The sequence below is a fragment of the Halichoerus grypus genome, chromosome 4 (genome assembly GCF_964656455.1).
Source record: "Halichoerus grypus chromosome 4, mHalGry1.hap1.1, whole genome shotgun sequence".
Lineage (NCBI taxonomy): Eukaryota > Metazoa > Chordata > Mammalia > Carnivora > Phocidae > Halichoerus > Halichoerus grypus.
In genome coordinates this window covers 13,733,064-13,744,937 of record NC_135715.1, presented here as the reverse complement: position 1 = coordinate 13,744,937, position 11,874 = coordinate 13,733,064, and the positions used below count along the sequence as shown (strand labels likewise).

General features: G+C 40.8%; 1 long non-coding RNA gene across 1 annotated transcript; it reads left to right on the top strand.

The window, feature by feature from the left end:
• The first annotated feature begins 3,222 nt into the window (after nucleotides 1-3,222).
• Nucleotides 3,223-5,054, top strand: LOC118523286 (uncharacterized). The gene is made up of 2 exons (XR_004911034.2): nucleotides 3,223-3,293; nucleotides 4,888-5,054. It is a non-coding gene; the product is annotated as an uncharacterized LOC118523286 (long non-coding RNA).
• The last annotated feature ends 6,820 nt before the right edge of the window (nucleotides 5,055-11,874 follow it).

The window sequence follows — 11,874 nt, the reverse complement described above, 5'->3', positions numbered from 1 at the left end:
GTACATGCCAAGCAAGCACACATTAAAGACTCAAGCATAAGGACTGCTTTTTCAGGACAAAACTTAATCCTCAAAATTTCTGCTCACTCAGGATGCTTCTGACACTCAAGGGAATTTTAGATGAGATTCCACTGACTTCTTTGGTCTGGAAAGCCTACCTGTTGCTAGAGATGAGAGTCTCTTCCAAAAGCTTCTCCACACTTCATCTATGTTTCCATCCCTAAAGACAAAAGATAAGAGCCGTCTCCATGCTGAAATATTATTGACATATGCTCTATTATAACGTGTTATCTCCTTTGTTTCATTTTTCATTCTCTTTTTCCTTTCCATTCTGCCACAAGCCCCATGTAACAAAATAACTCACGAGATAACTTTTTATTCTTCCTTGACAATTTCTCCTTTGACTTCCATTTCCCCGCATATTTAAAACAAATGATTATCTGTTGGAATAAACCAAACTTCCCTCAGCATCTCCTCTCCAGCCCACACCCTCTGCCCCATTCTCCCCCAGGCAGGTGCAGCCTCAGGACACATCCTCGTCTTCCTGATGCATCAATACTTATTAAGAGTTTGCTTGTAGCTCACGCTGATTTCGACAACCTTGGGGTGTTTTGTATCTCAGCAGACACAGAAGGAATGTAGTTGGCAAATGAAGTCATAGCATGACTTAGCAATTCATTTTTATCGCAAAGCAGGATTCCAAAGCTGATATGCATTTCTTACATTCTGGAGAGAGACCCACAGACCCAAGATGAACACCACCATCACCTCCAACCCCTCCCACCAGCATCAATGCAAACAAGGACCATAAACCAACCAGATGAGGTATTAGCTAGCTCAGTGATCATTCCTTTATATCCCAGTGAGTTCAGTGCACAATCAGATTCCTAAAACAGATGATCCTACCGTCTCCCAAAAAAGTCTCCGCACACTAGACCCCCACCTCTTTTGGTTCAGGGGTCCCTTGGAATCTTCCAAGCACAATGAATTGGTTTTGTAAACCAATAGTGCTGTAATGTTTAATAGCCACTTTCTGGATGAAAACCACTGATATCTATGAGCTGATCTAAATTGTAAGGTAGGTTAGAAATTGTTTCACATCAGTGGGAAAATGAGCCCATGTACTAATTTTGTCTATTTAATTCATATTCCAAAAGGAGGATCGTATTTTATAGAAAGAGATTGTATTTTTAAAATGCATCCTCACTTCGCCTTTCCCAGCTGTCTTTGGCTAAGATAGCATTTTAAGCTTTTCATTTTTTCAGATATTGAGGGTTTTCTCTGAGGCAGTTTAATTTCTCATAAGGTTTTCTATGCCCTCTAGTGGTTGTTTTGTTTCTGGCGTTTGGGGCAAGGTAATGTGCAATTAGGGAGCAAAATTTTCCTGAGGGGAATAAAGGACAGCCTGCTGTGCACTCATTGTAGTATTTGAAGTGGTTTGGGGAGCGCCTTCCGAGAGAAGGAAATTCTAGAATGGCCTCATCTCATGTTCCACAAAGACAGGTGCAAACTTCCAATTTATTTTTTCCAACCTCTTCTCCTGTGCTCCCCAACACAGGGTGTGTAAAATTCTGCCTCTTTTAGACTGCATTTGATAGTTTATTATAAGAATTGCTTATTTCAGTTTGAAAGTTGACCGGGAAGAGCCTATTTCTGTCCTTAAATCCTGGCTGCTGGGGAAGGAGCATTGAAATTCACTCCTCTAAGAAATGGAAAATGAATTGTGTCCGTCTTTAAGGCACCTGAGTACAGCCATATGGCATATTGTGGGGCTTTTCTTCCCATTTTCAAGTCCAGTGCACGAAGTAGGAAACCAGGTTCTTCTCATGCTCGGGCTTTCAAAAAGCCAAGGTGATTTGAAAAATCTGTTCTGAGAGGTAACATCTGTGGCTGTGTGTGTGGTCAGAGGCAGATTTATTTTGCTAGAGCCTTCAGGCCCTCAGTGCGCCTTCTGTAAATTCGGATCCCTCGTAATTATTGGAAATGACACCAACTCTTCTTAATTAACCCCTCTGACATAAACAGAAGGTGTGCTTCTTCGGCTCTCTCCTCCTTTGTTCCCCGGGACTCAGAAGATTGAAATGACAGGGTGGAATTGTTCAGTCTGGCATTTCACATCAATCTGAGAAGATGCTAGTCATTGCTTATCCAGTGATAGAAGAAAGGGCCACTTCTAAATAGGTAGGCTGGTGCAAGAGGCAGTGTAAGAAGTCACAAATATGTCCAATGTAACTGACGTGTGACCACCATCTTTTCCGTAATTCTTCCATTGTATTTTCAAAAGTACTGTGTTAAATGTTTATATTGTGAAATAGCTCTCTCTCTCTCTCTCACACACACACACACACACACATATTCACACAGTTTACTATTGAATAATGAGAAAACAAGACCTCCATACCCACTACCCTTATGAGGCAATGGCAATCTGTTTTTACAAATTAGCTTGTGAATGTTTTTTCCTGACAGTACTGTAAGAGAATTCACTTCGCTCCATCTCCTCACTGATACTTTGCGTTGTCCAACCTTTAAACACTTAACCAGTCTGCTGGATGTGAAACGGCAGCTCTCTGCTGTCCAATTTTGCATTTCTCTGAATTCCAACGAGTTCAAGCAGCTTTGCACATATCTGTTGGCCGTTCGTGCTACTTCTGGGAAATAGCTCTCTATGTATTTTTACTTATTGTTTCTACTGAATTATCTCTTTTGTTCACTTGTAAGGACTTTTTTGTGTATTCTGGATACGTAGGGTCAGCTGTTTCTATAGCAAATACCTTCCAAGACAGCTTTTCAACACATTTGAGACTTGTCTTGTGCTCTCTTTACGGTGCGTTTTGATGAATAGAAGCTCTTCGTTTTTTACGTGGTTGAATTTATCCATTTATTTATGGTTTGTAACTTTTGTGACTTGTTTAAGAATCCTTTCCTTTTCAGATTTTTAAAGATAGACTCCTTTGCCTTCTAAAGTGGTTACTGTATTACCTTTCATATTTGTGGCGAGGAAAGCTGGCTGCCTGCAGGCTCCCCCGAACTCATGCCCCGCTCCCCTTTCCGAGGGTAGTTACTGTGGGGAAGTAGCTGCTTAGTCGGCAATTAGTTAATTCATCTTTGCATGGAGATGGAGCTATATGACCTGCTCTTGACCGTGGAATATGTGTAGACGTGATGTGACACTAATAGGTGTGCGTGCCTTCTCTCTTTCCTCATCCCCAAAGATGCAAGGACTCTGGGATACTGGGATTTGGTGAAGCCACAGATGGAAGGAACAAAGATGCTTGAATCCCTGCACGCAGGTAAATAGCCTGCCAGCCAGGAACACCTATGTTGTGCAGTCACTCGAGCCAGAAAAGGACTTGTGTTGTATTAACCACTACATTCGGGGGCTATTTTGTTTCATCAGCTACCATTACCCTAACCAGTTTGGAAACTGGTATCTTGAAGTCAGAAGCCCCCTTAACAAATTGTAAAATTTGTAGCATTGACCTATTATAGTTGGGTGGGAGGCAGCAAGAAAAACAATAAAGCAAGACAGAAATACAGAGAGCTCCATTCCGTGGTAGCATAAAGCTTTGCCTGCTGTAATTTTGAAAGCGTATCTGGTGCCTAGTAGATGTGTAGATCTGCAAGCAGTAGTTGGAAGGAGCTAGAAATGTTAGTGTGTTGGTTTCTGTTCACTGCTTATGGCAAAGAAGGTGAGTCCCAGCAAATAGTGGTTGGCTCAAGAACAGAGATGGAAAGTTATGGAGAGAGTCCAGAAACTTGGACTTGGCAAAACTGTTTCTGCACTCTAAACCAGTATTAAAAGTTGGAATGAGGGGTGCCTGGGTGGCTCAGTTAGTTAAACCTCTGACTCTTGGTTTTGGCTTAGGTCATGATCTCATGGGTTGTGAGATCGAGTCCCGAGTCGGGCTTCTGGCTCAGTGCAGAGTCTGTTTGAGATTCTTTCCCTCTGCCCCTCCCCCTGCTCTCGCTCTCTCTCAAATAAATAAATAATCTTTTTTAAAAAGTTAGAATAAAAAGGACTTTGAACAGCGAAGGTCCAATAGGGGTTCTTAGTTACACGAAGGGATTAGGCCCTGTGGCAAAGATCGCATTAAAGTTATTTCTTTCCACCTCAAGGTTATTTTATGGCATAGCCTCAAGATACCTGTCATTGCATTGAGTCAACCATGGGAGGTGGGGAGTAGAAAGCAAAGATACGCATCAGAGAATTCTATCCAGGGGAGAATTAATATGGTTATTCATACATGGGATTTACTGGAAGCAAAGAGATGAGGAATCTAGTGAGTATCTGTGGGAATGATCTTGCTAAATCAACTGAAGTCTGGTTTTAAAAAAGCCCGTGACTGTAATGTGGCTCTCATGCTCCAAACTTGCCCCTGTAGGAAGTTGGCAATGAAAACCGCTCCCTCAAGGAGGACTTATTCCTCCAGCCCGTTTCAGATGGGGCCTTAGGGCAGTGGTTCTCCCAAAGTGTGGTCCCCAAACCAACAGCTTCACCATCACCCAGGAACCTGTTAGAAATGTAAATTAACCAGACTCACTGAATCAGAAATTCTAGGGATGGTGCCTAGCAATTTGTGCTGCAGTAAGCCCTCCGGGGGATTCTGATGCTTGCTAAAGCTTGAAACCCTTGCCTCAGAGGAGAAACAATCAGGAAAAATGTCCTGGACGGTGGGGAATGGTGGAAAGGAAGTTTCTTCTAGAGAACATAATTGAGCCTAATCAAGGAAGGTAAAGAATGCCACAGCCAGGGAAGAGTCTTCCCAATGCCTGCATGGCAGGATTCCAACATTCCCATGACGATTGTCTTCTTTCTTTTCCTTTTTCTGAAGGAGCTTTTACATTGATATTATCTTTAATTTATTCTCTTTCTATGTATTGGAGTGGGGATGGCTGCCAGATAACAAGTCTTTTAATTCCTAAATAGCCAGACAATGAGGATCTATAACCAGACCATTTGGAGAGAACCGAGACCAGTTACTGCTGATGGAATGTGAGAAAGGTGGTAAAAAAAAAAAAAAAAAAAAAAACCCAGAAGAAGAAGAAGAAGATAGCAGGAGGGGAAGAATGAAGGGGGGGAAACTGGAGGGGGAGACGAACCATTAGAGACGATGGACTCTGAGAAACAAACTGAGGGTCCTAGAGGGGAGGGGGGTGGGGGGATGGGTTAGCCTGGTGATGGGTATTAAGGAGGGCACGTTCTGCATGGAGCACTGGGTGTTATACGCAAACAATGAATCATGGAACACTACATCAAAAACTAATGATTAACATAACAATAAAAAATTTAAAAAAAAAAGAAAGAAAGAAACCTCCCAGGCCCTGGGCAGCAGAGGCCTCATGAGATGAAAGGCCCTTGGGTCCCTGAATCACTGTGTGGACACAAGCGACCTTCTGACCAAGAACATCCACACAGATTTTTTTTTTTTTTAGTGAGTAATAAACTTCTATTGTTTTGAGACAATTTCTAGTTCTATTTCTTTCATCATTATAATGATGTTGCATTTTTTATTTTTCCATAGGTTAGTAAGTTGCTTTGTGTCTTAGATGTGTCTCTTTAAAAGAGCATACATTATATTAAATGAAAGTGTAGTCTGAAAGTCTTGTGTTTTTAACTGGGATATTTAGTTTTTTCACTTTTATTGTAATTACTGACATATTTGTATTGATTTTTCCACCTTATTTTATGGCTTTTGTTTGTCCCACATGTCTGTTTGTTTTTCTCTCTTCTTTCTTGGCTTCATTAGGATAAATTGACATTTATTTATTTGTTTGTTTATTTACTGGTGGGCTGACTTCCTTATCTTTATAACTCCCAGGTGAACAGAATTGGATCCATCATAATCCTTGGTTTATGACAGATTTTCATCACTGTGTGTGTGTGTGTGTGTGTGTGTGTGTGTGTGTGTTTTTAGAGGGGTGGGGAAGGGCAGAAGGAAAGGGAGAGAGAGAATCTTAAGCAGGCTCAATGCCCAGTGCAGAGCCCAACATGGGGCTCGATGCAGGGCTTGATCTCAGGATCCTGAGATCATGACCTGAGGCAAAATCAAGAGTTGGACCCTTAACCCACTGAGCCACCCGGGTGCCCCTTCTTCACTGTTCTATGCAAAGCCTTCCTCTGTATGATCCATTTATTTGCTTGTCAAGCAATACAAAAAACACTTATGACCTAATTGCACAACTGTTTTTGCTTTTTTCCCCATTTTCTTTTCCATCTCCTTCTGAAAATCTGCTCGTGTATATGTGGGGCTTCTCAGGCTTCACTCCAGATTCCTTTCTTACTTTTCATTTTCTTTTTTCTTTGGGTTGCATTCCAGATAGTTTTTTTTTTCTTATCTCATTTCCAATTAATTAATTCTCCTTTTGCTGTGTCCAGTCTCTTGTTTTACCAGTCCATTAATATTTTTTATTTCAACATATATTTGTTATTTCTAGAAGTCTGTTTTTCTAAATTTGCTCAATCATCTTATAGTCTCATTTTCATCACTCCTCGTCTCAAAGCTTTCTTAAAATTTAAACAAAATACACATTCTATTTTACAACCCATGCCTGATATTTCTCACATAGGAAACCTTTTGACAGTATGATTCTTCTATCCTCCAACTCTGATGTATTTCACCCATTGTGCCTTTTTGTTGGCATTTCTTGTGATTTCTTTTTAAATGTGTTTCTCATTTTCCTTGGAAACTTTACCCCTAGGAATTCTTGGAGACCTAGGTTAAAGCTGTGTCCCCTCAGAGAGGGCTCTCATATGCTCTGTCAGTTGCCTGGTGGTACTACCCATCTGGAAATCACTTTAAATGCAATTCTCCACTTGAACTTCAATTTTAATGTGCAGATAACAACAAATTTACATGAGGGCTTGATACTGACCATGATTTCTCAGGGACAGATTTGTTTTCCTTCTATCCAGTGTCAAAATAAATGCAGGCTATTTCACATGCTGCTCCCTACTGCTTTGTAACCTTATTTATCATTCTTCCTAACATGGAGAGTAGAGCCCATTAACGTGCAAAGTTTTGCAAGATCTCCTATTGGAATCTCTACTTTTTTGAGTTTCCTACATTATGTCCTACCTCATATAGTTAGGATGTATCATTCAAGACACTTCTAAGAATAAAAGTGGGTGCTATTAATAATTAGACCAGGGCAACAGACATTAACTAATGCTGTCCTTAGAGGGGAGGTAGGTGGGGGGATGGGTTAGCTCGGTGATGGGTATTAAGGAGGGCATGTATTGCCTGGAGCACTGGGTGTTACACGCAAACTATGAATCATGGAACACTACATCAAAAATAAATAAATAAATAAATCTATCTTAAAAAAAAAATAACTAACACTGTCCTGGGTAAACCAGGATATATGATCACCCTAATTATCCCAACACAGATAGCAAAACTTAGGCTCAAAATGCCAGATACTATTTGGAAAATTACTGCTTTTGCTGCTTGCTGACTTCTATTTTCCCATCTTTATATGTATTTTTACCCTTTGTGGATTCTTTAGTTTCCTACCAGCTCAGTGAGCATTTTTACGGGTGTGTATGAAAATATTTTGTTTAGCCATTTTTGCTGTTTCCAACTGGAAGGTTGTGCAGTAGATTTAATTTAGCATGTTATCAGCAACAACAGTCTTCTCCCTCATCTTCAAAGGCAATACAAAGACTCAGTTTAAGCATGAATTTTCCATATCCAGAAACTGGTCAAGTAAGAATTGGGATCATAAGCAGATATTTCTTATTCTAAGAGGGGCTCATTTTTGTTGTTGTTCCATATATCATACCTTCTAGCACATTTCTAGGAGCTGGAGACACAAGTAAATGTGACTATGAATTAGAGAAATTAAAATCTCACCAGCAACCAAAAGGACACAGGGGCCTGGAAGACTGGTAATACAAATCCTCTGTAATAAAGTGGTCAAAATCCTTCAGGAATAGGAAAGAGAAGTTGTAGGCTGGCTATGCTAGGCTGGATGGTTGGAGAGAGGTTCTCAAAGGCTAAACTTTAGGGGCACATGGGTGGCAGAGTCGGTTGAGCATCCAACTCTTGGTTTCAACTTCGGTCATGATGTTGGGGTCCTGGGATTGAGCCCAGCAAGGGTGCCATGCTCAGGATAGAGTCTGCTTGAGATTCTAGCTCCATCTCCCTCTGCTCCTCCCGCTTGTGCTCTTTCTCTCTCAAATAAATAAACAAATAAATCTTTAAAAAAATAAGCTAAACTTTAGCAGTGCTTTAGTCAATGGTTAAAAGTTGAATAGGGGCCTTAATATTGGCCTTGTTTTAATTCCTTAATATGAATAATATCTGGGTTTAGAGGGGAAAAACAGCACTATTATTTAAACTTTTAAATGGACTATGTGAATCAGAAGATGTTTGGCAAGAGGAAGGTAATTTGTTATTTGATACAGAGAACATCATTTGTGGTGTGTATGTAGATTTTCTTTTTTTTTTTTGCTTTCCTGGTGTAAGATTCAGATATTTATAATGTTGCCTCTGATAATGTGATAATACTAAATATTTAATACCAAATATTGTGGTATTGTTGATCTCCTAGGTGGATTTAAACAGATAAATGGGGCACTTAACCATGTACAATTAGCACCCTAAGATATGTCTGTGGATTTGCCATTTAGAACATCCTTTAGAGTTATTGGTGAGAGAGATTTAGATAATTATATATGTTCCTGAAATAATCCCTTTGGATTGAGCTCTTCGGAACATAACTAGAATAATGATAAACTAGGACGCAAAATGAATTGGATAAACATTTTACTGAGATTTGGTAAGTAAATGCAGCATAGCATGAAAAATCAGCCTAAAAGGTACATATGAATAATGCCGCTGGTTTGCAAGATTGCAATGTCTTTGAAAGTGTTCTTGCTTACCACGAAGGTCTCTGTCTTCAGGGGGGTAGCACAATGGCATAGAGGTTTACAAGATGCTGGTGTGAGTTAACCTGAATAGTTAAAACTGATATTGAGTCCTAAACATGCACTCCTCCATTCCAAAAATCCCTGTACTCAACGAGCAACAATATAAATGAAGAATAAAGATTTTTTGTATCTATGTTTTATTTTTTAAATGTTTGTGGAAGGCATTGTGATTAATCCAAAAAAACGCATCATTTAGAAACATTAAGGTAGTGTTAGTGAGCATTTCTAGAAAGAAAAACAATGTGTTCAGGCTATGAGCATATTTTCAAATCACAGAAAACAAATTCTATGCTATTATGTAATCACATAACATCTACTCTTATATTATTCCATATCTAATCATAGAGACAAAATAAGAATAAGGAAATAGAGGGGCGCCTAGGTGGCTCAGTCGGTAAAGCATCTGCCTTTGGCTCGGGTCGTGATCTCAGGGTCCTGGGATCGAGCGCTGCGTCGGGCTCCCTGCTCAGCGGGAGGTCTGCTTCTCTTTCTCCCTCTGCCTCCTCCCCCCTGCTCATGCTCTCGGTCTCTCTCTCACTCTCAAATAATAAATGGAATCTTTAAAAAAACAAAACAATGCCTACCTCACTCACACATTCAACCTAGGTGTCATCTCACACCATCATAAGAAGGGTGAGTACAGTAAAATAATAATAAAAAAAAAAGAATAAGGAAATAGAGCAATTCCAAGAAACTCAGTGGTTTAGGTGCACTTAAAAGAAATCCCACTTTCCTAAAACCTCTGAAATGCACACAAAACAGAGAACGCTTCACCTGCACTGAAATCAGGCAATCACCCTGGCATCCTGTGACCAGCCTCTTAGACTTTCTTCTACTTATCAAACAGAATACATTGAAAGGACATGCCAGGAGAACTCTCAACTCCCCAGTGCAAAGTACGTGCCAAGTTGTGGGTCATTAGTGAAGGGCATGTGGACTAACCCCACTCATCTCCCCCAGCTCAGTATCCAAGAGCTCTTTGTTGTTCTTTGAACAGTCATTCTTTTAGAATCTCCTGGTCTATTTCAAAGATGTCTCACAGAGTATTAATTTAAAGGTTTTTTGAAATCTTCTTATGCTCGCTACAGTGTTTCTGTTTCCCAATGTGCTTTTTTCCTGTTTGTTCATTTTGGAGTCCCTGATTCTACCATAGGCTTTCATTGTTTGCCTTGTTATGTGTGGCTGTCCCCTCGTTCTGAAGAGTAAGGCACTAAGAAGTGGGTTGACAAGGGGGTCAACTAGTGGGCAGCACCATGGGTGAGCAGGCTGAGCTCTGCCCCAACTGTTAGCATCTAGAATTTTCTCTCCTTTTATGTAAGTCAGGAGAGTGTAGTGGTTCTGCACGTGGGCTTTGAAGTCAGATTACCCGGGTGCATGAAGAAAGCAGAGAAAGAAAACAGAGCCCTGTGCATCACTTGTGTTAATAAGTTACATTGGTTATTGGCATATTTTCATTTCCATGGAGAAGAACGCGCCAATATTCTGCTAGGAAATGCAAACATGAGTTTCCGGTGATATCACAGCCACATGTTTCTATCAGATCTTTTGGACCTCGCTTTGATGCTGCCTTCAGTTTTATCTGTTGTCCCCAAGAATCTTCCTGTTCAACATCCCCAGAATGAAAAGCTTTGGATTCTGGTGTGGAAAAGGGTCAGTCATTGGTTTGCAGAGGAGAAGGGGGAGTATCTAGAGATGCTGTTGTTTCTTCTTCAGGCTTTAAATCAAACCCCTTGCTGTCAGCCCCACTTACAACCCTCTCCGAGAAGTAGCTGGTAGCTCGAACCCCTGAGTATTTTGTAGTTAGGTGGAATACATTAGCGTGCTTCTGGATTCTCTGCATGACCAGCTTTGTTTTCATCTGGCTTCACCATTCAGCCATGGGCTTTCAGTTTCTAAATTGTCTAACATCTTTATAGTTATGTTCCTGTTGTTACTTTAGTGTCATTTGAGGAGAGGAGATGAGTGGTTTCACCTCCATGTTTAAATTAAAATCTCCCACAGTTTAGAAGAGTGAACAGTGGAAAGGGCTCATGGGAGAGGCAGGAAACATCCCCCATGGATGCCACTCCCTCACGTGGCACAGATTATAGTGGAACAGAAGGGAGACGCTCTCGCACTATTAGCAACAATAGGAATGAACAACACATATGATCCAATGTCATCAGGCTGGGACCATAGACAGAGCAATACAGTGAGCCCCACAGTCACCCCCCATCTCTGCCGGGGCATAATTTCCTAACCATGGCGCAGAGATCAGAAGTCTCGGCAGAGGACAGCGGTCCTTAGTCCCACTGAGCTAAGGAGATGGAGGCCAGAGTTTGGCATTGCCGAAGCATCTGAAATATTTGGAGCAGAGCACCAAGGATGACGAAATCATGGGGAGCATAAGGGCAAAAATATACGGAGATTTCCTGTGATCCCTGGGCCAAGGGCTGTGTTTGCAGGGCGAGATCTCGAGATTGACCAGCAAGAGGCTGCTAAGGCATCAGAGAAACTAGTATTCGAGCCGTGCTAGGGGACGTTGCCATTCTGACCCAGCCAGGGAAGAAAAATGTCACTCACTAACTAACTAATAACTAAGTTCACTGAGACAGCAGAAAACTGCATCTTAGTAGTAAAGAACATGCCCCAAAGTAAGGTCGATTCTAAACATGCTCTGGGGAAAAAAAAGCCTAAAACCAAGTCTGGACAAGACCAGAGGAGAAGCAGAATTTGGTATTTGGGGTCCAGCTGGATTAGAAGGGTGTGGAAAACATCTTGGGCTTTTCACAAATGTGTTTTTTAAAAAATTATAAAACCAAGTCAACACAATTTTAAAGTGATTAGCAAGTAATTGATGTGTCTACAAAAGAAAAGTCAACAATCTTCAGAGGACAATAATAGAATCTAGAGTCTCCACAATGATGTATTCATTGTCTTATATTCCGTAAAGAAAAAAA